Source organism: Typopeltis vanoorti, chromosome 2, assembly GCF_054136105.1.
Source record: "Typopeltis vanoorti isolate ZY-2024b chromosome 2, IOZ_Tvanoo_1.0, whole genome shotgun sequence".
Taxonomy (NCBI): domain Eukaryota; kingdom Metazoa; phylum Arthropoda; class Arachnida; order Uropygi; family Thelyphonidae; genus Typopeltis; species Typopeltis vanoorti.
Window position 1 is genome coordinate 101,800,852 of NC_143550.1, and position 26,175 is coordinate 101,827,026.

The window sequence follows — 26,175 nt, forward strand, 5'->3', positions numbered from 1 at the left end:
CAATGAACAAGCACTTTAAAGATGAATTAAAAGTTATCAGCAATACCTTCCTAAAAAATTATTAAGGGGATGCCAAAATACTATCAACAAAATACTGTACAAGACCTCACTTAAAAACAAAAATAAACAAGACTATAATAAAATTGTAACCATTCCATACATTAAAGGGATATCAGACAAAATAAACAGAATACTACAAAAATACAACCTTAAAGCCATCATTAAACCTCTTGCAAAATTAAAGAACTTACTCAACACATTCTAGGATCCACTGGCCCACCCTGGGGTATACCATATTCATTGTACCTGTAATTTGTCCTATATAGGGGAAACAGCATGCATAATTCCTATCAGAAAAAAGGAACATAAACGATACATTAAATATGATAACTATGGTCAAGCTGGTCTTTCTGATCATGCCCTGAATACTTTTCATAGAATTGACCTGAAAAGCACCTGTTGTTTACATCACACCAAAACATGGTATGAACATAAATTTAAGGAGGCCTATGAGATTCTTATCAATCACCCTAATCTTAACAATAATGATGGTCCAAAAATCCCAAACATATGGAAGGCACATATTCTACCCACTTAACCTTTCTCCCTAAGAGTTAATTTTAAATAGAATTGTAAGTAATCCATGATCCTGAATCTAATATAACAATGGTCATGTTAATTTAGGATATCATTTTCACTGTAACAAAACTATCTATATGAAAGAATGTTTCTCTGATGTTGTCTTAAATAGAATATAGCTTTGATGTAGTTAATTTATTTTATTTTATTTCATTTATTTATTGTAATTTTATTTTGTTTTTACTAGAGGTCAGGCTAGTAGAATAACCATTGATCAAATCATTGTCTCTTCAGCATACTATGTGAAATGTAATTTAGCTTGTCTATATATATATATGTGTATGTGTGTACTCCAGATGATGACCTTAATATAAAAGTCAAAACATCTGGAAATTAAAATAATTATTTATAACATGGTTGTAGAGTCATCCATAATTTGTGTAAAATGAATGCTGATCACCATGTAACACTAAAGGAAAGGAAAGGATTAGCAGAATAAGTGTTCTCTGCTGGGTTGGCAAGAAAGGGGGCCCAGAGGAAGATCCAGATATAGATGGATTGATACAGTAAACAGTGCCTTAGAAGACAGAAATATAAGATCTGATAATGTTGGAGTCTTGACAGGTAACAAATTGATATAGAGGAAAATTGTGGATAGGAATTTGATGATACTGATGAGTCGAATAGGACATTCAACATAGATTTGATGTGAAGTACACACAAATCACATCCATTTCCATGAACTTGATGTGTCCAGATTAGGTGATTATACAATTAATATAGATCAGTTGTTATATTAAAGCTCCTCCATAGCGCAATTGGAAGAATGACGGTACATTTTCCCTTCGATTGGAAAAGGCCTAAGTTAGATTCTCGTCATGACGGGAGGAATCTTTATATGAACGTTTTCAATTGAAGGTGAGTTAGCCCATCTCATACAGAGGTAGCCAGGTTTTTTCTCCTGGAAACTCTGGTTTTTCATCTGGCATACAGAAAAATCGGCCCTTTGCTGAAACACATGCAATTTACAGACAAAAAAATACTATCTGTGGTGGTGGTGGTAGTGGCCAGTAGATGGTGCTGATGTTGATGATTGGTGGTAGAGGTGGAGACGGCGAGTTGTACAATAAGTGTCCTCCCGCGATGAGTCTTCGGACTCCTTGGAGGTGTCACGAATAATATTAGAATAGGACATGACCTCTTTACCACCATTCTTTTAAATTTGTAAGATTATCAAAGAATTCAGGTTTTTTACATCAACCAATCTAAATAAAACTAATTACATATCCACCTCTTGCATTGTTGATTGTTTACTTTTTAGTTCCTGTTACCTTAGAGAATTTAGAGAAAGAAACAGACAAACAAAAAAAATTACAAGATAAGACCAATATTGCTAAATATCAAGAGTATTAAAAAAATAAATGAAATACACAACAAAAGAAGACTCATAAGACAGAAATGTATGGAGATCATCCAAAATCAAACAAAAGAAATTGTGAGCATACCAGTCATAGAAAGAGGACAGTGGTAAAACTATTTTACCAAATTATATGAAGGTGAAGAAGAAATAAAATTGCCAGAAATACTTACAGGCAGAAAACACAGATAAAACTAAAGTAAATAAGAATTTAATAAAGTCAGTCATAATTTTCTATTTTTCACTCAAAATAGAAAAATAAGAAATCGTCTGGAATTGATGGAATTTATGATGAATTGATAAAATATGGAGGTAAGGAAATGACTGAAACTGGAGAAATTTAATCCAACATAGCTTTAAGAAAAAAACAGATCCCAAATGAATGGAGGATGAATATTGCAATACCAGTTTTTAAAAAGGGAATAAAATTTGAACTCTGAGTATTAAGAAATACTTATTGTGCACTATTCTAATCTACAAAAATTAGCAAAGAAGAATTAGGATCAAAACTAAATTATAATGATGTGCAATAAGAATTCCATAAGGAAGATCATGTACTGATGCTATATTTGTTATAAAGCAAATAATAGGAATAGTTATAGAATCTAACAAACCAATATTTATGTTTCATTGACTTAGAGAAGGCTTTTGACAGAATCAGATTACATGATGTCCTGAAACTACTAGTATCGAGCCATACCACTGGAAGTTATCAAATGATCATATGCTATATGCACACACACACACACACACACACACCAAAAAAAATGAAATAAAAATCAAAACAGAAAATTTAAATTTAATTGGATATGCAGATGATATAGTATTACTCGAGTGAAATGAAGATAATCTGAGCAGTTTTAACATGAAAATATCACAAAGAAATCAAAAACAAAGTGTTGTGGGACAAAAAAAAAATCAGGCTGTTTATTACATAGATGGAACTGCAGTATACAAGAAATTGGGGAGGCTAAGGATTTAGAGGTAATGGTATATAGAATTCAGGGTCAGGGACTTTATTGCAAAAGTGGGCAAAATAGCTGGAGCAATCACTTGGATGTTAAGAAACATATTGAGAAGCAGGGATAAGGGTGTTATCAATTCCTTTTTTATAAGACCTTGGTATGACCACCTCTAGACAGCCATTGTGCACAGATCTGATCATGTTAATTTCTTGAGGATTGGTGGAAAATTCAGAGATGAGTAATCAAAATGGTGGCTAGTTTGTAGTGGGCTACCTGTGATGATAGACTGAAAGTTTATAAGTTTTAAGCATGATTCTAGGACAGATGTTTCCAGTTATAGACCAATCTGTATAATTGCAGTTGTAGTCATGGTGTTGGAGAGATTAGTTAGGAATAGAATACAGTACTAGGTTGATGGACATGACATTCTTTATGATGGTCAGCATGGATTTATAAATGCTGATATGCATTTATAAATCCATTTTTTAAATGGATTTACAAATGAGATAGTAGGTCTTGTTTTAGCAATTCACTTGCATTTTATGATAAGGTAACAAGTGTGTTAGGTAAAGGAAAATCATATATAGTGATATTCTTGGACTTTGCAAAAGTGTTTGATAGATTATCACATAATTAGCACCTTTCAACTGGAAAAGTCACGAGTTCAATTCTTGTCGTGACAAGAGGAATCTTTATACAGGTTTTTTCAGTTGAAGGTGAGTTAGCCAATCTCATATGGAAATAGCAGGATTTTTTCTCCCAGAAACTTGGGTTTTTCATCCCGCATACAGACAAATCGGCCTCGAGAACACGCTCAATTTACAGAAAAAAAATACTAGTGGCATTGGTGTAGGTCAGGGGTCGGCAACCTGCGGCTCTTTGGATGTGAAGCTGCTGCTCTTTAGTTCCATACGCAAATATTATTTATTTTATCAAAAAAAAAAAAATTAAAAAGCGTTCTGAATCGATTAACGAGGATTAGGCACCGATTCTATCTCTCAGCCACTTGTACTCGCTTTTCACCGCACCCCTCCCCCGTGACACGCATCGTCACTGTCGTCAGTCCGTCGGAAGCTCTCGGAAGTTTATATGTTTGGCAATTTTCATTGATTTCGGCATAGCTGGGCATAACACCTTTATTCGTAAACTAAGTATCTAATATTTGTAGTATCTAACAAACTAGAGGGGAAGATATAGCGAATGCCGTGCAAAAATGCCTTGAAGACAATAAGATCTTGTGGCTCTATAAAAACTTTTTAAAATTTTGTGGCTCTTTAAAAACTTTTTAAAATTTTGTGGCTCTTTAAAAACTTTTTAAAATTTTGTGGCTCTTTAAAAACTTTGAAATTTTGTAAATTGTAATTTTTGACTCTTCCGACTCAAAAGGTTGCCGACCCCGGGTGTAGGTGATGATTGTAGTGGCAGTTCACTGTAGTTGGTGGATTAAGTGGTGGAGACTGAGAATTGTAGATTAGGTGCCCTCCCTCAATGAGTCTTTGGACACCTTGGAGGTGTCATGTAATAATAATGATAAGTTAGTGTACAAGCTGCGGAAGATGGGAATAGATAGTATATTGATTAGATGAATCAGAGATTGGATCTCTGAATGATATACCATCAAGTTTTGTATGATTGAGCTGTCTCAAAAAAAAGGAGAGTAACCAGTGGCATGCTCCAGGGTTCTGTTCTTGAGCCCCTGATGTTTAACTTGTTTGTAAATGATATATCATATAGACCGACTAGGGATCTTCAGTTGTTTGCTGATAATACAAAGTTAGGGAGAGTTATAAGGCACTGCTGTTGTCATTTCCCTCCAGGAAGATTTGAACAGACCTTTGACGTGGCAGTGGGGGTTGTTTTAATATTGATAAGTGCAAGGTGTTGCATTTTGGAGTGCAGAAATATTTAGGCTTTGTACTGTACTGTTGGTGCTGTACTGTAGAAAGTGAATGAGATTTGTGATTTTGGAGTGATGGTTGACAGTAGGCTGAAGTTTACAGGACATATCGCAATTGTTGCAAAGACTGCAACATTGTAGTACTGTTATGATAAGAAGTGCTCTAATATGTAAAAATAAGGAAGTGATTGTGCCACTATATAAAGCATTGGTCGGACCACACTTGGACTATTTGTGCTCAGATTTGGCCACCTGGTTTTCAGTGTGATGTGGAAACGTTGGAGAGGGTCCAGAGACAAGTGACTAAGACAATATCAGGACCAATGCTGGCTATGGAGAGAAGAAATGTGCAGAGTTTGGTAGATAAGAGGAAAAGAGGTGATATGATAGAGACATTTAAGTTAGTGAGAGGATTTTATCAGATTAATCCAGATAGCATAAAAAGAGTAGAAGGCTAGAGGGGAAAGAACTGGAGGCCATCCCTGGAAGTTATGTAAGGATGTGGTGAAGAGGGGGAGGGTGTGAGGAGTAGATTTTTTACATGGTGAATTGTCATTGAATGGAATGCATTACCAGAATATGTTAATGCAAGGAATGTTAAGGATTTTAAGATTTGGTATGATAAATATGTTGTCAATTGAATGAACCTACCATGATGAGTCTGCTAGCTCCATGGAGGGTGCAATAATAATAATAATAAAACTTAGCTGATAGGCATAGATTACATAAATTACTAAAGGGGTATCTATAGAATAGATGATGCAAAAGAAATTGTTCAGTGTGTGATTGGGCATGGGGGGGAGTTAAAAAGTGGAATGGGGTGCCAGAGTGCTTTGTTGGTTGATGAGTGAGTTGAATGAGAGATTTGTAATATTCATTGAATGAATAGTGGTTAGTGTAGGTCTCTGACCCAAGAAGATGTCTAGTATAATAATATCTCCTGTGAATATACAATATGATAATATATTGGAAAAAAGTTGAAATATTGAACATATCTAAACGCATGGATAAGCTTATGTGTTCATCAGACATGTTGTAATAGATTTAACGGTATTGATATGAACATAGATGGATAAGAAAATAACTATTTATTAACTTAAAAGCTAATATTTTGCTGGTATTATATCCAGCATCTTCAGAGCACACAACACAAAGTTTGTTACAAATGCAAGACAACCACAATCCAGTCTAACAGTGGGGTTAGTATAAGTAATTGCAGCATGCAACACAAGACTCAAGTCCTAATAGGGTGCCATCTAGGTAAAAAAAAAAAAAAAAAAAAAAAAAAAAAAAAAAAAAAAAAAAGTAGTTCAAAGTTTTGAAATAGTAGTCCAAATAATAGTCTTAGAAAGTTTAAAAAAAATAAAATTAAATTAAAGTAATAAATATTAATTTGGTCTTAGGATGACTGTCTCCCAAATCTTTGGTAGATTTATACAGCTATGCTTGTTAAGGTTTGGAGTATGTTTTAAGGCTTCTGTTCATTACAGGAACAACCTCTCTGACTTTTAGAAGCTTCTGTGTATTACTTTTGTTTTTTTCCAATTGATCCTGTGTGCTGGGGTATCCAGATGGTGCCCTATTAGGACTTTAGTCTTGTGTTGCATGTTGCAATTACTTATACTAGCCCCACTGTTACACCGGATTGTGGTTGTCTTGCATTTGTAACAAACTTTGTGTTGTGGTCTCTGAAGATGCTGGATATAATACCAGCAAAATATTAGCTTTTAAGTTAATAAATAATTATTTTCTTATCCATCTGTGTTCATATCAATACCGTTAAATCTATTACAACATTGAACATATCTGTATACTTAGTCTTTAAATGTAGTCTTTAAGGTCACATCTCTCTATCTCTTGCAGAATTTACATTTGTTCAACCTCTCCCAACATTCCATGATTAGTGTATTGCCTTAGTTACTCATTAATATACCCGATGTAGTTTCCACATCACAGTGAAATTAGGTGACCAAATTTGGACACGTGCAGTCTGACTAGTGCTTTGTATAGTAGCATAACCATCTTCATATTCCTACTTGTCAGGATGCTCCTCATCATATCACAGTGCTTTTTGCTCATGTACTATGTTCGGGCTATTTTGTGTAGCAAAATACTTCTTACCTGCAAAAAAGAAGGCAAAGCCATGGACTAACTCCCCACCCCTCCAATTGCTAACTTTTATCATCAATGTATCTGGCTTAGATACGTTGACAATGTTTTTGTTATCTGATCCCATCACCAATAGACATTAAACGCTTTCCTCAGCCACCTAAACAAACAACATGAATGCATACAATTCACAATTGAAATTAAAAGTCAGAACGTACTTCCTTTTCTAGATACACTTGTCACATGCCCTTTCCAGTAGTCTTTCCTTCACTGCTTACCATAAGCCTACACATCCTGGCTAATATATACACTATCTACTAATAATTGTCCGAACACTCCAGCACAATTGATACCAGTAGGTGAACTAGGTGAACCGTAATATTGGGGTGATATGATTGAGACATTCAAATTACTGAGGGTTTTTACAAGATTGATTCAGAGGAAATTTTTCAGAACAGGTCTGGTGGTGGGAGAGCTAGGGGCCATCCATGGAAACTGAGCAAGAGTGTAGTTAGCAAGGGTGTTAGAACTAGGTTTTTTACTTGGAGAGTGGTGAATAAGCTGCCAGAGCCTGTTGTGAGTGCCATGACTGTGAATGAATTCAAAGCAAAGTATTATAGATACTGTGTGAATGTTGAATAGTTCTTGACATGATGTTCAGGGCCTGCCTCGATGAGTCTAAGGACTCCTTGGAGTTGCCCGTAATAATAATAATATCCACCTTTGGCTTTGATCACCTCCTGCACCCTTTGAGAGAGGCTTTCCACCAATGTGCAGACATCGGGTGGAATTTGTCTCCATTCCTCCATGAAACCAGCACTGAGTTCAGTGATGACAGATAGAGGACTTGCTGCTCTGGACATCAATCGCCACTCTCTAATTTGTCCCACAGGTGTTCGATGCAGGTAAGGTCAGGACTCTGGACAGGCCAGAACAGTGGTTTAACATCCATCTCTTCATACCATTCCATAATAGCTGCAGCTTTGTGGCATGGGGTATTATCATCTTGATAGTAACACGGATCCATTCCATAAAAAAAACTCTGCAGTGTAGGCAACACCTGATTATCCAGAATATCAAGGTACTGAGCTGCCTTTATGGAATTATGGATAACAACCAGTAGTCCCACTCCAAACCAGCTGGATACACCCCATACCATTACTCCTCCACCACCACCAAACTTTAGTGTGAGCACAACACATTGTTGTAACAAGCATTCATCAGGCTGCCTCCACGCCTACACCCTGTCATCAGCTGGTAAACAGGTGAACCTTGATTCATCATTCCAGAGTACCGTTTTCCACTGGTCAGTTGTCCAGTTCACACGCCTTTGCACCAGGCCAGACAAGTCGTCTTGTTCATTGTTGTGATATTTGGCTTGTATGCTGCTCTTCCATGGAAATCCAGCAAATGAAGTTCTTTTCCTACAGTATTAGTGCTCACCATGGCATTACAGGCATTCTGGAACTCATCAGAGGATGGTCTGTGCCAATTGTAGCCAATTTTTGCATTCCACCTGTTCCTGTCAGTCATTTTCAGCGGCCACCCTGGGTGTTTTCATGCACTAGCGATTCCAGGATGTCTCCATTTGTTGATCACATTGCCAACCATTGATTTTGGATGCTCCATTTGAGCAGAAATGGCACGTATGGACATGCCACTAATGTGACAGACCACAATGACACCTTTCTTGAAGTCACTGAGTTCACTTCATGTTGCCATACCACATGTATTCAACTGCTACAATGAAATACTGCTTCCTACTATCTATATACCAGTTTTTATGTTATGAGCAAGCCTGGAATGTTCCATAACTTCAAATAACGGGTGCCTGGACAATTATTTGGTAGATAGTGTACACAAACTCTTACTGCCACCCAACACATAAACTAGCTGTCATTAACACACTAAAAAAAAAAACAGGGCTTTGAAGATTTGCTCCAGTGAACAAGCACTAAATATGAATTGTTATCATCAATACCTTCCTGAAAAATGGTACAGTAAAAATATCATCAACAAAATTCTTCACGAGACTTCACTTAAAAATAAAAATAAACTAGATTACAATGAAACTGTAGCCATTCCAAATAACTCATTGCACCATACATTAAAGGGATATCAGATAGAATACTTCAGAACTACAACTTTAATGCTACCTTTAAACCTCTTGCAAAATTAAATAACTTATTCAGCTCATCCAAAGATCCACTTCTTCTGCTGGCCCATCTTGGAGTATACCTATGTTCATTGCACCTGTATTGGTGAAACATGGCTATACTCCTAGCCAAAAAAAAAAAGAAACATAAACAGCAGATCAAATTTAACAATTATGGTAAATCTGGCCTCCCTGAATACTCTACGTAGAATTGACTGGAAAGGTGCCTGTTGTTTACATTACACAAAAACATGGTATGAGTGTAAATTTAAGGAGGCCGTAGAATTCTTATCGACCACCCTAATCTTAACAATAATGGTGGTCTAAAAATCCCAAGAATTTGGATGCCACGTATTCTATCAGCATCTGCTACTAATGGCTCAGTTAAGTAAGTTTCAGCGCAGTTAGTAGTTGGAAGGGGCCCAATCGTTCGATGCTGTTGGCACACTCTCCCTTGATGAGTCTTTGGACTCCTTGGAGGTGTCAAATAATAATAATAATAATTAGGCCACCACTTTTGCTGTATTAAAATTATCTATATGAAGTTGTTTTGTGATGATGATATAAATAGAATATATTTTGATGTTTTTTTTTTTTATTCTATCTAGTCGATAGAATAATGTAGGTAAGGGAAGTCGGCAAGACGGATCCGTAACCTCGGGACAAGGATTGGCTCTGAGGATTGGGCCGGTCAGGCTGGGGTCCGAAGTGGGTATGGCACTGCACCAGGACTGGGCGAAACTGTCCAGTGATGGAACGGTTGAGCCCGACCAGCATCGGGGCCTTCTTGTGGAATGCCTCAGCTGTGCGGCGCGACCGTTTTGGCCGGCAACTAACAGCCGACTCAGAACTGGCACGGACCAGGGGAATCTGACTGTCTAATTAAAGCAAAGCATATTGCGAAATGGTTGTTTAGAGTTGTTGACGCAATGTGATTTCTGCCCAGTGCTCTGAATGTTTAAGTGAAAGAATATCAATTAAGATCGTGGGTGATCGGTGGGAGTAAACATGATTCTCATTGAGGTGGACATATAGTTATTGATTGTGAGAAGTTTTTATAAATAACAGGATAATATTTGAATGAAGTTTAACTAGCCAAATTTTTATTGTGAGATGGGAGAGTGCATAATTCACAGAAACTAATTCCCGGAGACAGCTCACGCCACACCGGGTCCGGCTGGCCTCACAGAGAGGTCCCAAAGGTGTTTGCTATTAGAGCAGCACATGAAATGGAGAAGTGGCCTCCAGATGTCCTGTAAAGGCATCATTTTGATTTTCCTTTTTCAGTAGCATAATTCGTTGGTGTGAGTCCATTGATGACTGCTGTAAATCACCAGGGGAGGCCTGGTGAGTGCTCTTAGCACAATTGATAATTCCTGGAGTCACTTTGTGATAATTCAGGTCCTGCTGGCCTCAGAGAGAGGCTACCTAAGGAGTATGCCCAGTAGAGATGTTGCTACTGGAATAATGCTGCTCTTAACGTGGGGAATTGCCATCCCACCCGTGCACCTATGCACACGAGCTTTATCGTAGGGAATTTGGCTATCTGACTACCATTGTCTGTGGTTGGGAAGAGGTGAGAGTGCCCTAAAGACTCTCGCTGCTCCCCTATGAGCATATAACGTAGGGAATCTGTCTTTTATCCCGACCTCAGTGGCACTGGGCCTCTCATGTGATTGTGGATTGTGGAACTCTCTGAGTTGGCACATCAAATTATGAGTTACTCTAAATGAATATATAGAAAGGCTCTAAATAGATAAAGAGAGAAGTATATAGAATGAAGCTGGTGATGTTTTGAATGAATAAGGAAGTATGTATGTTCAGAGATAGGGTTAGGGGGAATTTAGTTAATAGTTTTAAGTTAGTATGTAAGTTAGTTTTAAGCTAGGTTAAGGAAATGAACATACAATGAATTGGTGAAAAAAGGAGTAATTAGAGTCTTTCAGAAAAAGTTCTAGTGGCCTGGCATAGGCTGGTGCATCTTTTGACGAGAGTGAGAGCAGGAATTACACAGGTCTGTAGATTTTATTAATAGTGGCATGTGCATGAACTGAAAAACTCTAGGTTCACGTACCAAATGCAATTAAGCACATTGCCAAGAGAGTCTGAACTGATTTCGTAATAGTGGAGGTTGGGATGGTGAACCTCAAGGTTGAAGCAATTGTATACTGTAAGAGAACACTAGAGTGAGCACTAGTGGAACTCAATATTGATGCAGTTGTGTAATGTAAGAAATTACTAGTCTGGGGTATGAACCTCAAGGTTGATGCAATTGTATACTGTAAGAGAGCACTAGTGTGAGTGATGGAACTCGATATTGGAGAAATTGTGTAATATAAGAGTACTAGTGTGGGATATCAACCTCAAGGTTGATGCAATTGTATACTATAAGAGAGCACTAGAGTGAGCACTAGTGGAATTCAATGATTAAATTGTGTAATGCAAGAGAGCAGTGGTGTGGGATATCAACCTAAAGGTTGATGCAATTGTATAATGTAAGAGAGCACTGGGATAAGCATAGCCTGATGATAAAGATTACAGGTGAGTTTTACCCTACTGATGACTAGTCTTTGCGATAGTAATCCTGCTCAGTATGAGAGGAACCGCAGGTTCGGACACTTGGTACATGTGCTTGGTCGAGTGACCAGTGGTGCAAAGCTACCATCCGTGGGATTATGACTGAACACCTCTAAGTCAGAATCCCGTCTAGCCACTGCAACGATACCGTTTGTGCCTCGCGCGTTAAAAGGCAGCGCTAGCCAGAGTTGCTTTCGTACTGTCACGGTGCGATCGCTCTGGCGATGAGGCCACTAGAACAGAAGCATCAAGGCAGCCGTTGAGACTATGCGGCAGCTGCTTCCTACGCCGCACCAAATCGTCCGCAGACGACCTAGGTACTGGTCTGGGTGTCGTGCTTAGAAGAGCAGCCACCATACTGCGATCTATTGAGACTCATCCTCTGATTACTGCATATATCAAAATCGTGTTAATTAAATATAATAATCAATGGTAAAAATTACAATTCGTCCTTGATCGATTACTGTATTAATAATTCGTTTTTTATGGTACTCTTTTAGAAAAGATAAAAAAATGAATGCAAAGTAAATGTTTAATAAATGCTTGTACCTAAATTAGTTTCTGCAATTTTGTATTATTTTCTTAGCATAAATTCTATGATAACAAGCAAAACGACTCTCCAGACCTCGGAAGCATTCTTCGATTAACATCTGGATCCATATCCATTACTTGCTGCTTAAGCGATTCTAAAGTGCAAAATAGTCCATCGAGTTTTTTGATTGTTATCTCCTTTGGAACCTCATTTTCACATCCATTTGTTCGTTGTCTTCATATGCCCGTTGTTGTTCAATTTCAAGAAGATCGTTGTCACTGAAATCTTTTCAATTTGAAGCCAACAATTCTTTAACATCTTCTGCATCAGCACCATCAAAACCAAGGTCTTCACCAATTGCAATGATTTCTTCAACCACGTTGTTCACAGGATTCTGAAAACCACCTAAGTCATTAGTGCATTCTGCCAGAAAGGTTTTTTCAAACAGCTCTCATGCAGCTAGGATGAAATAGTCTGTATTGTAGACTCGTTAAAACCAAATTCGCTTGCAATCTTACTTTTACTTTCACCACGTTTAAATCTTTAAATTATGTAAAGTTTTGTATCTAAGGTAATTACTTTCCTCCTCTTTTTTCATTGATTGACCCAGTTGTGGAATGACGTCATCATGCTCATGACTTTCGTGAGCATGGTAAATTTAAATGTGTGTTAATTAAAACTCTTGCCACATATATAAAGGGATTGTGGCAATTAATTTTTCTGCATTAATCAAATCTAGCGTTAAGCAAGGGATACCTGTATATGTATATATGTATAAGCATCCAGTTAAAAAGATTCCAATAGTAACAGTCCTCTGTTTAATTTGTTTATCAACAATTTAGGAAATTATTTGACAGGATATATTCAGTTTGCTGACATTGCTAAACTGGGAAGAGCAATGGTAAATGAAGGTGATGCAGAGATCCTGCAGGAAGACTTAAATAGACTAGAAATATGGGCTACCAGTTTAATGTGGCCAAGTGTAAGGTGAAGCACTTTGGGAAGAAGAGATCACAAGCCAGGGACTTGGGGGTGACTGTGGACAGGAAGAAGTTTAGAGTGCATGTTGCAAAGATAACAAAAACAGCACATCATATTATGTGGTTGTTGAACACTCTAACAAGCAGGGATAGAGAGGGTATTTTTTCCACTATATAAGGCCACATCTGGACTCTCGGATTACATAGTGATGAAGAAAAGTTGTAGAAAGGATCCAGAGGTGAGTTACAAAGATTGTGGCAGTTCTGTGGAATACTCCCTATGAGAATAGATTGATAGTTAATAGGCTTTAAGAATTAGCTGATAGACAAAAAAGAGGAGACATGATAAAAGCGTTTAAGTTATTAAAGAGGTTTTATAAGATTGACACTGAAGACTTTCTTTTTTTTTTTTTTTTTAGTACATGGCAAGAAGAGAGAGAGATGGAACAAGGGGTCACCAGTGGAAGGTGTATAAGTCTGTGTTTAGCAAGGATATTAGGACTAGGTTTTTTGCTTGGATGGTGGAATGGGCTGCCAGAGGTGGTTGTGGATACTTAATCAGTTAATAAGTTTGAGGAGAGGTATGATAGGTATTGTATTGAATGATGGTTAGTGTGTGAATAAATGGATCTCCCATGATGATTCTTCTAACTCCATGGATATACCTGTATAATAATAACAATAATTATAGCCCTTCTAGTATATAGAAGCCTCAGTAGCTCAATCTATATCAACAATGTCCTTTGGCTAGTAAGATGTAGATTCAAACATCCATCTAGGATGTAAATGACTTTTAACAGTACCCACAAAACAGGCTAACTAACTATAAGAACACATGATTAACAGACATGATACGGTAGTCTTAGCCAACATCGATCTGTTGTTAGTCGATTGTTGTCCGAGTTATTTACTGTATAATTTAAAGCTATCTGTAAGCTCTAATAATGATGGAATGAATTAATTATTGCTATTTTTTTTTTAATTTTGATAACATGTTTATTGAGATTGTCATAACCAGGAATATCATTGAAACCACAAACTCTCCATAAAAAATTGATTAGTCATCAAGACTTATGAACTTACTAATATTCACAAGAATCATCATCATCATCAGATTCCTGCCATGTACCCTTAAGGGGTGTACAGGATATGATAGTACTACATGAAAAATTTACATCATTACTAACTTCCTATCTACAATTTTCCTCCAGATCAGTCTCTTACTTGTCAAGACTCCAATATTATCAGATCTTATATTTCTGTCATCTAAGACACTTTGTACCTTATCAAACCACCTATATCTTGGTCTTCCTCTGGGTCGTTTTCCTGCCAATCTGGCAGAGAACACTTGTTTTGCCAATCTTTCCCTGCCCATTCTGTTTAAATGACCATACCACCTGATATTAGCTCTGCTAACGCATTCCTGGATACTGACAATGTCAAGTTCTTTCCTAATATTCTCATTTTTAATATGATATTGCCATTGATGCCATCTGTTCACGCTTCTAATCTTTCTCAGGACCATATCATAACACTAATTTAGTGTTCCGACTAATTTCTCTCTTATTCCATATGAATTTATTCAATTGACTTCCTACTATACCAGCTTTATTGATTCTGTTGTCTATTTCCATATTTAATTTACCATCTTCACTAAAAAGCATGCCTAAGTAGTTGAAATGTTTTACTTGTTCCACAGGTTCTCCGTTCACAATGCAGTTGACATTTTCAACGATTCTGCCTATTTTCATTGTCTTTGTCTTTTTATTGCTGACCTTCATACCATATCTATTACAACAGTTATTCAATTTAGTCAGAGAATCTTGCAGACTTGTAGCGGATTTATTTAGAAGTATAACATCGTCCGCATAAAGCAGAGAGCTGACATTAACATCTCCAATTTTGATATCATGTTTAATACCACTTTCCTTCATTATGTGATCCATATAGATAATGAATAACAGAGGGGATAATGTACATCCTTGTCTCACACCAGATTTAACATTAAACCATCTTCCTGTACTTCCTTCAATTCTAACTGCTGACTCACAACTCAAATAAAGACTAAGTATTGCTTGATATAATGCTCCATTGACACCATACAACTGTAGCGTATTGAATAGCTTCTCTCTTGGCACCTTATCATATGCCTTTTCCAGATCTACAAAACTCAAATAGAGATCTTTGTTATATTCCCATGATTTGTCATAAAGTGAAGATCTGATCCTGACAGCCTCTATTTGGCCAGAATCCAGCTTGTTCTTCACCGAGCTTTTCTTCTACAATTCTTCTCAACCGTTTCTCAAGTATACTTGCATATATCTTACCAGGAACACTCAGTAGGGAAATACCTCTGTAATTCTCACATTCAGTTTTATTTCCCTTTTTATATATGGGTACTATGAGAGCTCTACTCCAATCATCAGGAATTCGTCCCTCTGTCCAGGCCTTCTAAACTATGCAGTGCAGCCACTGCAAGACTTTTATACCACCATACTTCAGCATTTCTGGTCGAATATCATCTACTCCTGCTGCCTTTCCACATGTTAAGCCTTTGATGGCTTTTTCTACTTCAAGTATGGATATGTATTCATGACTGTGTATGCCCATTGAGTGTTTTTTACCATTGTGCTATCACTGCTTGTTTCATTTAGCAATTTCTCGAAGTAATTACTCCATACTTCGAGGATATCTTTTTCTCCCGTTTTCATGTCACCTTTATCATCTCTATCTCCTTTTACAGTACTCTTTCCTCCATTTCTGAGCTTCTTTAATAACCTCCAAAATATTTTGCCACCTTCTTGATATTTATTTTCTATGTTCTTGCCAAAGTCCTCCCATGACTTTTGTTTAGCTAGTTTTACACAGTATTTAGCTTTCTTACATTTGTCTCTGTATTCTTAGAGAATAGAGCACAAACTGACTTATTTGCCAGGAACTTTTGATATGCTTTCTTCTTTTCCTTCACTGCCTCTTTAACTTCCTGTGTCCACCATGGAGTTCTGATTTTTCTATCCTTGCAGACAACCTCACCACATGCCTCTCTGGCTGAATCAATCAAGGTTTTCTTCAAGGCTTGCCACTGAATTTCTAAAGTTTGTTTCCAGTTCTCTAACTCTCATTTTTTCTTCAATAATCTTTGTGGATTTTAATCACAGTTCACATCTGAGAGCTGCTCAACTTTTTTTTCGCTTTAAAACTTCCTTACATGTTATTCTTTTCAATATGAAATTCAATTTTATTCTGCTCAAGACTAAATAGTGATCACTTCCAATTTCAAATCCTCTGTACACTCTGGTGTCCTGCTCAAGCTACAAAACATCACTATCAACAATAACATAGTCAATGAGACTTTTCTTATTTCTTGCCTCTTCTCTCCATGTGAATTTGTGCACATTTTTATGTTGGAACATGGTGTTAGTAATAACCAGTCCATGTCCTGAGCAGAAATCCAACAAATATTTGCCATTATTATTAGCATTGCTCTTTTCTCCAAATTTTCCCAATATATTTTTGTATGTCTGACAATCATTTCCTACTCTGCTATTTAGATCCCCAACAAGGACCAACTTTTCCTTTTTCATTGTGTCAGATGCTTTCTCTGAAACATTAAAAAATTCCTCCACTTTTACCTTAGTAGAACCTTCTGTGGGACCATAGGCACAAACAAGTCTCATTGTCCAGTTCCCCATTTTTATATTTGCCCACATCACTCTACGACTGCCTGCCATTCAAGAAGATTAGCCTCGTATTTTGTGTTGAATACAATGACTACTCCTTCTTTTCCTTGATTGTCATTGCCTGAATATAACATTTTGTATTTATTGCTCAGAAAGATCTCTCCAGTTTTTGTCTTTTTGTTTCAGTCACCCCTATTAAGTCGATCTGGTACTTATTCTAATTCCTCAGCTAGCTCCATTTCTTTGCCATTCAGGCTTCTTATGTTGATAGTACCGATCTTTAACTCTGGTGATGTTGAGTTGGGGTGTTTTTTCAGATTTGTTCAGTTTTTCAGATTTCAGATTCACAAGAATTGACTCCACAACTTCCTTTTTTATGGGTATAATACATAGATGCATAGAGCAAAAATTTGAAGACAAGTTTCAGAAAGAGATTTCTGAATTGATGAAAAGGCTAAAATGTATTGAATTTAATATTAAACTCCATTGTTTAATAAACATTAATGTTTGAGATGATCGTGTTGCTTTATGGGTAGATATATAATAAAATTGGTTTAATCCTTTATCCAAGTGTGTGCAAACAAAGTTTGCGCCTGAAAGTATCTTCAGGACTGGGTTAAGGTGGTACAACGCCAGGGCAACTTGTTGCAAAGGTGGAGCAAGCTACCAACACTCCTATCTCAGTATCTCCTATAATGCAAAACACATCTCCTTGCAGATATGTCTAATGTTATGCATTAAGGGAAGGGCCACTACCCAGACTAGTTTCGACCTTTATTGAGGTCTCTTCAGTGGGAGCCAGGTCCAAGTAGAGATACCAGGCAGAAGCATTAGCAGGTCATCTCCACCTATAGGAGTTGCCAAATGGTGTGCCACCCTTTTTTTAATAAATTACTCTGGATTTACCCAGTCCTGAAGATACTTTCAGGCGCAAACTTTGTTTGCTCACACTTGGATAAAGGATTAAACTAATTTTATTATACTCTAACCAAGTGAAAAATAAACTTTCAACATCAATATGGGTAGATAACAATGATCCATATGTAATTTCTTGGCATATTTTTCTTATTCCCAGAAAATTGACTTTGTCCTGCATTCATAATTTTTTCTTAATTATCAGTAATATGAATGATTTATATATATTTTGATATTATTTCCATAACTATTGTTAACTTGCACTCTTTCATTACTATTACAGGGAACTTCAGACCGGGAAAAGAAAAAAAAAAGACTTATGGACAACTGTGAAATAAGTGTATAGTTATGTGTGTGTATGTGCGTACAGGTATGCATGATGGAGGAATTCATATCCTGGATTTATGAATATTTTATATATATATATATATATATATATATATATATATATATATATGTATGTATAAAAATACTTCATAGAATACACATATATATATATATATGTATATATATATATACACACACACACACAGCAGTTTCTTAAGCAAATAGGAAAGATTACCAAAGATGGTACTTTTTTGGTACGCTGCTGATTTTTTCCTCTTTTCCTACATACCAGTGATTTGGTATTTGAATTTGAAGAACCATCCTAAGAGCATTGTACATATAACTCCATGTTTTCAGTTGCACAGGAACAGGTAAAACAGCCTTTGATAAACTATGTATTATAGTTGGCACATACAAAGTACTTTCTTCGATTTGTGCATGTGCACTTGTTAATCTCTTTATACATATTAAAATATGACTGTCATGTAGTTGATAATGTAATACTGCAGGTATGTAGTATAATTCCCATCATCAAATGTTGAATAAGACTTATTTCATATTCTGAAGAAATGGGTGAAGGCATTTAATTTGTTTTTTTCTTTCAGTTCTTTGGCATAATCCTTGGTTGATTCTGATAACCATTATACAAAAATAACACCATAATATTTTAATATACCATCTGATAGCTGAACATATAATACACAAATAAATTATATAAATGCACTTTTGAACGTAGTGTGACTATTGTATTTGTTTTAAAATTTCTAAGTTATTTACTAAACAATAGCTTCATAGTGGTATAGCAATTTCTGAGAAATTTCTGGATGATATTTACTTTAAATATCTGAATATGAAATAGTAAATAATTTCACTGTTCATTTGTTTTTTTAAATAAGATCACTTAGTCAAACATGAGTTTTATTGTCATATTGTATTTACATATATATAAATTGTTTTATAAAATGTACAGAATGCGGCAATCAATATTTAATCTAAAGTGGTAATATATAGTCATTTGAATTTTGTAAACTATGTTCAAGTTATGTACATTATTTTTAATGTGCACTTCAGAATTAGAGATTTCTCCTTTGTAGTTTGTCAGAGTTATTATTATTAAGGTAAACTGATAAACTGGTTGGATTTTTTGTTTGAAGTAGTAGTGATTTCACTTTATATTTATAATCCTGAGGACTGATATTTTAGAAGTAAGTTTGTGTTATTAGCAAAATGGTGTAATAGCTTTATAAAAAGTTTTGTAATTGAGAAATTAAGACAAGAAACCAGGAAAGATAAATCACTGACCATGAAATTTTGTGTATTTGAGGGATGATACATTTTATCTTAACTCATGTAATAAAGAAAATGCTATTTAATATATTATAATGAGTTGAATACTAACATTTAAACATATTTTATTAAAATGAATTTTTTTCCTTTAAAAAATATGTTTATTTTATAATTATCCAATACACAAGAGGTAGAAGTACTTTATAGTGCATGTGCATTTTTGAAAATTATGGAGCCAACTACCGTGTTTGAATAAAAACTTTAGTTTAATATAACTAAAATCTACATTCGACCTTTATGTCAAAGTCATCTTCTGGAGCATACAACTATACACAGAAAACAAGCTACACTACAATTGAACTGGTTTGTTAAAGATACTGACCAACCGCTACAACAATTGTTGGCCTGACCTCTGGTAAAAAAAATAAATAAATAAATAAATTATACATCAACACTAGTCCTGTTATTAGTGTTGATGTATAATTTTTTTTTTTTCCACCAGAGGTCAGGCCAACAATTGTTGTAGCGGTTGGTCAGTATCTTTAACAAACCAGTTTGATTATAGTGTAGCTTGTTTTCTGTGTATAGTTGTATGCTCCAGAAGATGACCTTGACATAAAGGTCGAAACGTCGAATGTAGATTTTAGTTATATTAAACTAAAGTTTTTATTCAAACACGGTAGTTGGCTCCATAATTTTCAAAAATGCATTCGGATTACCGTGTAAGCTTAAAAGAAAGGATTATAGTGCATGTGTTGTGTGGGGTAAACACTGCAGTCAACTTCAGTTGGAATTATAAATGGTTTTGGTTCTAATTTCTTATGTTTGTCAAAATTTATTTTCCACAAAATGTTAAGCCAATATGTAAAATTATTAACTCAGCATGTACTGATGTTATGATAACTTTATATTGATATTTATATTTATCATATGAAATAAATATGAAGTCTGCAATATGATTTCTGTTTTATAATAGCTTTGGTACTAAATTTTATTCACTAAATGTTGATATGGTTCTTGGTTTAGATATTTAAGAAAATCCACTATATTTTTTAATTCATTTCAAGCTAGTGCCACTCTTAAATGCATACTATATATATAATAATGACCTACTGAAAAGTCTCAGCCAAAGCATCATAACATATGATGCTTTGGCTGAGACTTTTCAGTCTCAGCCAAAGAATACTCTAGCTATTCTTTTAAAAAAAAATTACATCAGCAGACTTTCCATTACAATATTATCTAATAAATATTAGATAATATTTATTATCTAATCTTAAAATTAATATGCATCTGTTTTAAGTATGATATTATATTCAGAAAGAATCATTTGGAATTCATTTTACATGATCTTATTTTTTGCTACTCCTTTCTAGGTGTTATAAAATTAGAATATTTTGATTATCCCCTCGTTTCGCTGTTATGCCTTTCAGAAGAGCTGAATATTAAATTTATGTTCATTTCTGCCTTCTGTTTATAATAAGCATCATAGTTTACTTAGTTAAAAATCTTGTATGACTGTTATTATCTCCAGAGGTAACAGCTATTGTTTAATTTCACACTTCATTACGTATATCAAATGTAAAATAGTAAATGTTGAGATTAAGTTTGAACATTTTGCAACATTCATTTTCACTTCTGTAATGCACTATCCAAAACAAATAATATGACTTGAAATTCTTATTGTTCCTGAGTTTGGTATGCTGTTTTTTTTTTTTTTAAATAATATCCCTTTTAATTTTCTTTAAAAATAAATATTACTTATACCGAAATTTGAAAAGCAATGCTCATTAAGAAGTGTTGCACTTTTTTTCAGTTTTCACATTTTTTATATTAACAAGTTGTACTGTTATCTCATTGTATATGCTTAAAAATATCTATTCAGTATTTAATTTATTGATCGAAATACATGTATATAATATTTAGGTCTCAGAAGTGTGAATATTATTCTCCCAGTAGGAGAACACTGTTCTTATGGGATAGATGAATTAGAAGGATGGATTAATAAATTGATTATACAGAAATGCTAATGTACATGCATCTTATCAACCTTTGTCATCTCTCTCTTTCTGGTTTTAGTTAATTTCCTGTGGTATTTATTCAATTGGGCAGCTTTTCAACTCTTTTTATATACTGTTATGCAAAATTTGTTCGGTGTGTATATATTTAACATTCAAGAAATTGACAAAGAAGTTATTCCTTTAATTTTTTACATTTTAAATAGTTCTGTTTTTCTATCCTCATGTAAGACTATTCTGTTCCTGTGGTGATTAGCACATCCTATAATCTATCAGCCTGATAAATTCTCTTGTGGAATGTATTAAATCCATTTGATTTGTTGAAACAGAAATATATAATTTCTTCATATGCAGTACTTCAAGAGTCTACATAAGCTGCCTCTGAATATTTGTTTTCGTATTCGTAACATGAGGACTGTTCATTTACTCTAATGAACAAATATAAACATGAAAAACATGGCTAATATGCATATTACTTTATCACTAAGTTTTCCTTATATGAATAAAACAATTCTATGCATTGGAATACAAAATTTATAATGTTCATGAGAAGGTTGTTTGTTGTCACTATGTTTTTGAAAGATATTTAAACTTTTTTTTTTTCTTAAAAGTAAAATTTGGTGGAATACTAAGATCTAAAAGTAGGAATCTTTAGGAATATTTGTACGCCTTTTCAAAATGAAATTTTGAGTAAGAAGAAGACTAAACTTTATGCTATGAATGTATTTGTTACTGGAGTGGGTTTATTTGCTCCTGAAAGTTCATATTTATAAACTTCATTGATGTTCTTCTAGTGCATCTTACTATATACTATATTTCAATGTATATAGTATGCAATATAAACATATAATATTGTTGATTGCATGAAAACATTGGAGGAGATTTTTTTAAAGACTAGGCATTATAGTCTTAAACATAAGATTATCTAAATATTATCATATAATCTTATATGCATATTTCCATGTTATTGTTACAGGCATTAAGATTGGACTGGTCAGTTATATTTGTAATTGATGGTTTCTAATAAGGCAGCAAAAGCTTAGCCCACTCACTCCTCATGTGCTACTTCATAGTTTGAATAACTTTTTTATATTTTTATAAACTCTGTTAAAAATAAATAAATAATACTTTAGATATAAGCTGAAAAACTAAATTAATATGAAAATCAACTCCTAATGATATAATACTAGGAGCTAATTGATAATGTCACAGGCAAACCAAACTTTTAAGACATACACTTCCTGTGCTATAAAAACGGTACTATACTACTGAGAATAGATTTTATAGTTCATAAACTGAATTAATTTTTGCTTTTTCATTGTCAGTTTAACAATCCTACTATTTTCTTACCAAAGTTCAGTTAATTTTGTCAGCTTTTCATTACATAAAATACTGCATCTTGAAGTGCTCAAAGATTGACTTGTTAGACAAATGAACTATATTATTTGTCTTACCATCCAAATGTTGCCTTTACCAACATGTTACATATAGTTGTGTTAATTTGTATATTTAATCTCTCCCTCATTTTTTACTCATTGTACTTGAAATGTTTGATTCTTTGGCTAATGCTCTTATTAGAAAAAAAAGCTGTCTTATCAATACAAAATTCCTTTGTAAATTAAAGATGCAGTTTAACTGTACAGAACTGGAATAGACTTTACTCCAATTTTGTTGTACATCTTTAAATTTATATAAAAATAAACTTTTATAAAATTTATTTTCATGTAATTGCAATCAAGCTAAACTCTCAGAAAAACTCTCATTTTGTAGTAATTTTAGGACCGTCAGTATTATAGTTCTGAGTATGCTTTTACATTATTAATATATTATTGTTTGGGGGCTGTCCATAAAATTTATCAATTCTTATTCATTTATGCATCATTTAACATGTTTTAATTTCTTATTTCACTTATTTCCTGAGCATTAAAGTATTTGGTATTTTTGCATTTTGAGAAGGAGTGTGCTCCTTTTCAAGAGTTCAGTTTTTTGTCTGAAAATAATTCTCCACTTAATCATTTTAGACATCTTAATCTGTAAGTAGGTTATGTAATTTTACATATATTATTAAATGATGCAAATATTGTGTGATTATTTGATAGTGGCAAATTAGCAATTTGAAAATTATTATTGAAAACTGATGTCAAGCCATGATAACAGACATTGGTTGGCACACATTTCTTGGAATACATTGCATTATACTGAAGTATAGAAGTTTTCAGTCTTGTGCATAAAGCGGGAAAAAGTGGGAGGGGAGGAGGTTATAATTCATCAAAGTAAGATATTATTACTTATAGAAAAAAATACTTTTGTAAAAAAAAAAATAAAAGAAATAAATACTGTGCTGCTGTACAGAATCATAATGAAGTGAAATTGATCTAGGACTCTTACAGTTTTAATAATTGAGAAGGAGCACTACTTACTCAAGATCGGACACTATTCCTGAAGAATACATCATTATTACTAGCTTTTGATCTTAAGCGTGCAGCTGGTGAAAGAAATAAGTTACAAAAGAGTAAGATAATATATGCTAGTACAAATTATGACACAAAAACGTAAAGTCTAAATATAAGTAATTTCATTAATTTTGATTACCTTACCACACACATGCACACAGATCTTTTTCTAGCAGTGTGAATAACAGTGTACTAATATCTCTTTTTATAAATTAAAATAATTCTTTAATAATGTTTAAACTTTTATTTGTTTGTTCCTTTTTCTAAAATAAAAAAACAAAAAAATTAATAAAAACAAATGTTATTTTAAAGGACTTTTTTATTTAAATCTCCTTATCTTGCAAGAATTGATTAAATTTGCATATGGGATATTTTTAATAGAAAAATCAGTTTTATATAATCCTTAAGCTATTTTTTATTGCATGATGAGTTTTTTTTAACTCCAAATTACTCTTTATCTCAACTATGTTTTTGTGAAATTTTTATGCAGAAAAATTGTTGAGCATATCACTGCTGACAAAAGAAATTGTACATCCTAAATCATTATTTTATTTACCAAATTCTTAACAAATTTTCCTAGTATTTACATAATGTGTAAAATTTAACTGTTATGTTAAAATAAACTTTATCCTAAAATGTGCAAAGCAGGTGTAGAAGGGTGGGAAGCACAGTATTCTGCTGTGTTGTTGCAAATGTGGTCTTTAATTAATAAATAAGAGCTACACTTTTTCTTAAATTAAACCAAAGATATGAAACAGTTTTCTTAGGAAAGAATGTAAAAGTAAGGAAAATATCTACCCTTTCCATTGATTCCCTTGTATTGTTTAGCATAATTGTATATATTGTACAAAGGTTTTAATAAATAAAAAAAGGAATATAATAATATAGAGATGCTTGCATGGATGGTGACTACAAGCATAAATGTAAATTAGCTTGTGAGCATGCAGTGAGAGTATTTGTAGAAATTGTAAACATTTCATTGAACTGCACATTTATGTGCTCATTTGTTTATAAGTGTAATGACTGAAGGACTTATTTCATACCACTAAAAACAATGCTACTGATTTAAGAAATATTGTATTTAGAATGTAAATAATGGACATAGGTAAATGCTTTCTTACAAGAAAATAAAAAGTGAGATGGAGAAAATTGTTTAGTATGTCATTGTAATTTTTAGTGGATCAGAAATTGTACTTTCTTTGTCTCCTTTCCACAAAAGAAAATAGAACTGCCATCTGTTGCTTTGTGGTCTCTGGTTATTTCATTTAAGATTGTTGAAAGCTGTACAGTTTAGTAAGAAATTAATAATCCTGTGTTTGTATAAAGTGCACATTATAATTCTTTGTTACCAATGCTGTTTGTGATTCTGGTAATAAAAGTCTTATCAGTAGTGTTCATTTGATTCCAGATACACAAACACTTCTTGACTTTTTTTTTTTTTAATATATATATATATTTATTTAAAGGGTGGGGATGTTCTTAGGATTAAACACAAATGTGGAAAAAAAAACAGGTTGTACACATTTCGTACATTCGGCACTAAAAGTGGCCTGAAGTTAGATAACTACGGTTAAATGCTTGGGTAAAAGTTCTGTCATCATAGATGGATACACATGAAGTGTTTTTAGTTGGGAACAACTCTCATGGGGTGAACAGGATATTGTGATAGTACTACATTAAAAAAAGTTATATCGTTACTAATTTCTGATTGACAATTTCCCTCCAAATTAATCTGTTATCTGTCAAGACTCCAGTATTATCAAGAGATCTTATATTTCTATCTTCTAAGGCACTGTTTACTGTATTGATCCACCTAGATCATGGTCCTCTGGGTCTTCTTCCTGCCAGCCTTGCAAAGAACATTTGTTTTGCTGATGTTTCTTCTCCCATTCTGTTTAAGCAAGCATACCACCTGAGATTAGCTCTGCTAACAATGTCAAGTTCTTTCCTAATATCCTCTTTTTTTAATACAATATTGCCATTATGCCATCTGTTCACTTCCCTAATCTTTCTCAGAATTTTCATATCAGTGGTGTTTGGTCAAGTGTTTTATTTCTAACCCACCTCTCAGATCCATGAATTAAAATTGGTTTGAACACTGTTTTGTATACTGCTAGTTTAGTGTTTTGGCTAATTTTTCTCTTATCCCATATAAATTTGTTCTGTTGATTTCTTACCATACCAGCTTTGCTAATTCTGCTGTCCATTCCATATTTCACACACAGTGATTCAGAACTCTTGGACCAAACTTTAAGGGGTGATAGAACATACTTAAACAAGCACT

The 26,175-nt window shown here is 34.1% G+C and overlaps 1 protein-coding gene across 7 annotated transcripts in view; it reads left to right on the top strand.

Moving 5' to 3' along the window:
- The window catches only part of LOC150109296 (upstream stimulatory factor 2-like), a 260,743-nt gene extending 242,544 nt beyond the window's left edge, over positions 1 to 18,199 (top strand). For all 7 annotated transcript variants that reach the window (XM_090407146.1, XM_090407139.1, XM_090407163.1 and 4 more), the window contains one exon: positions 18,090 to 18,199. The gene's annotated coding sequence lies outside the window, so the exon portion shown is untranslated. The remainder of the gene's footprint in view (positions 1 to 18,089) is intronic.
- Positions 18,200 to 26,175: the final 7,976 nt, after the last annotated feature.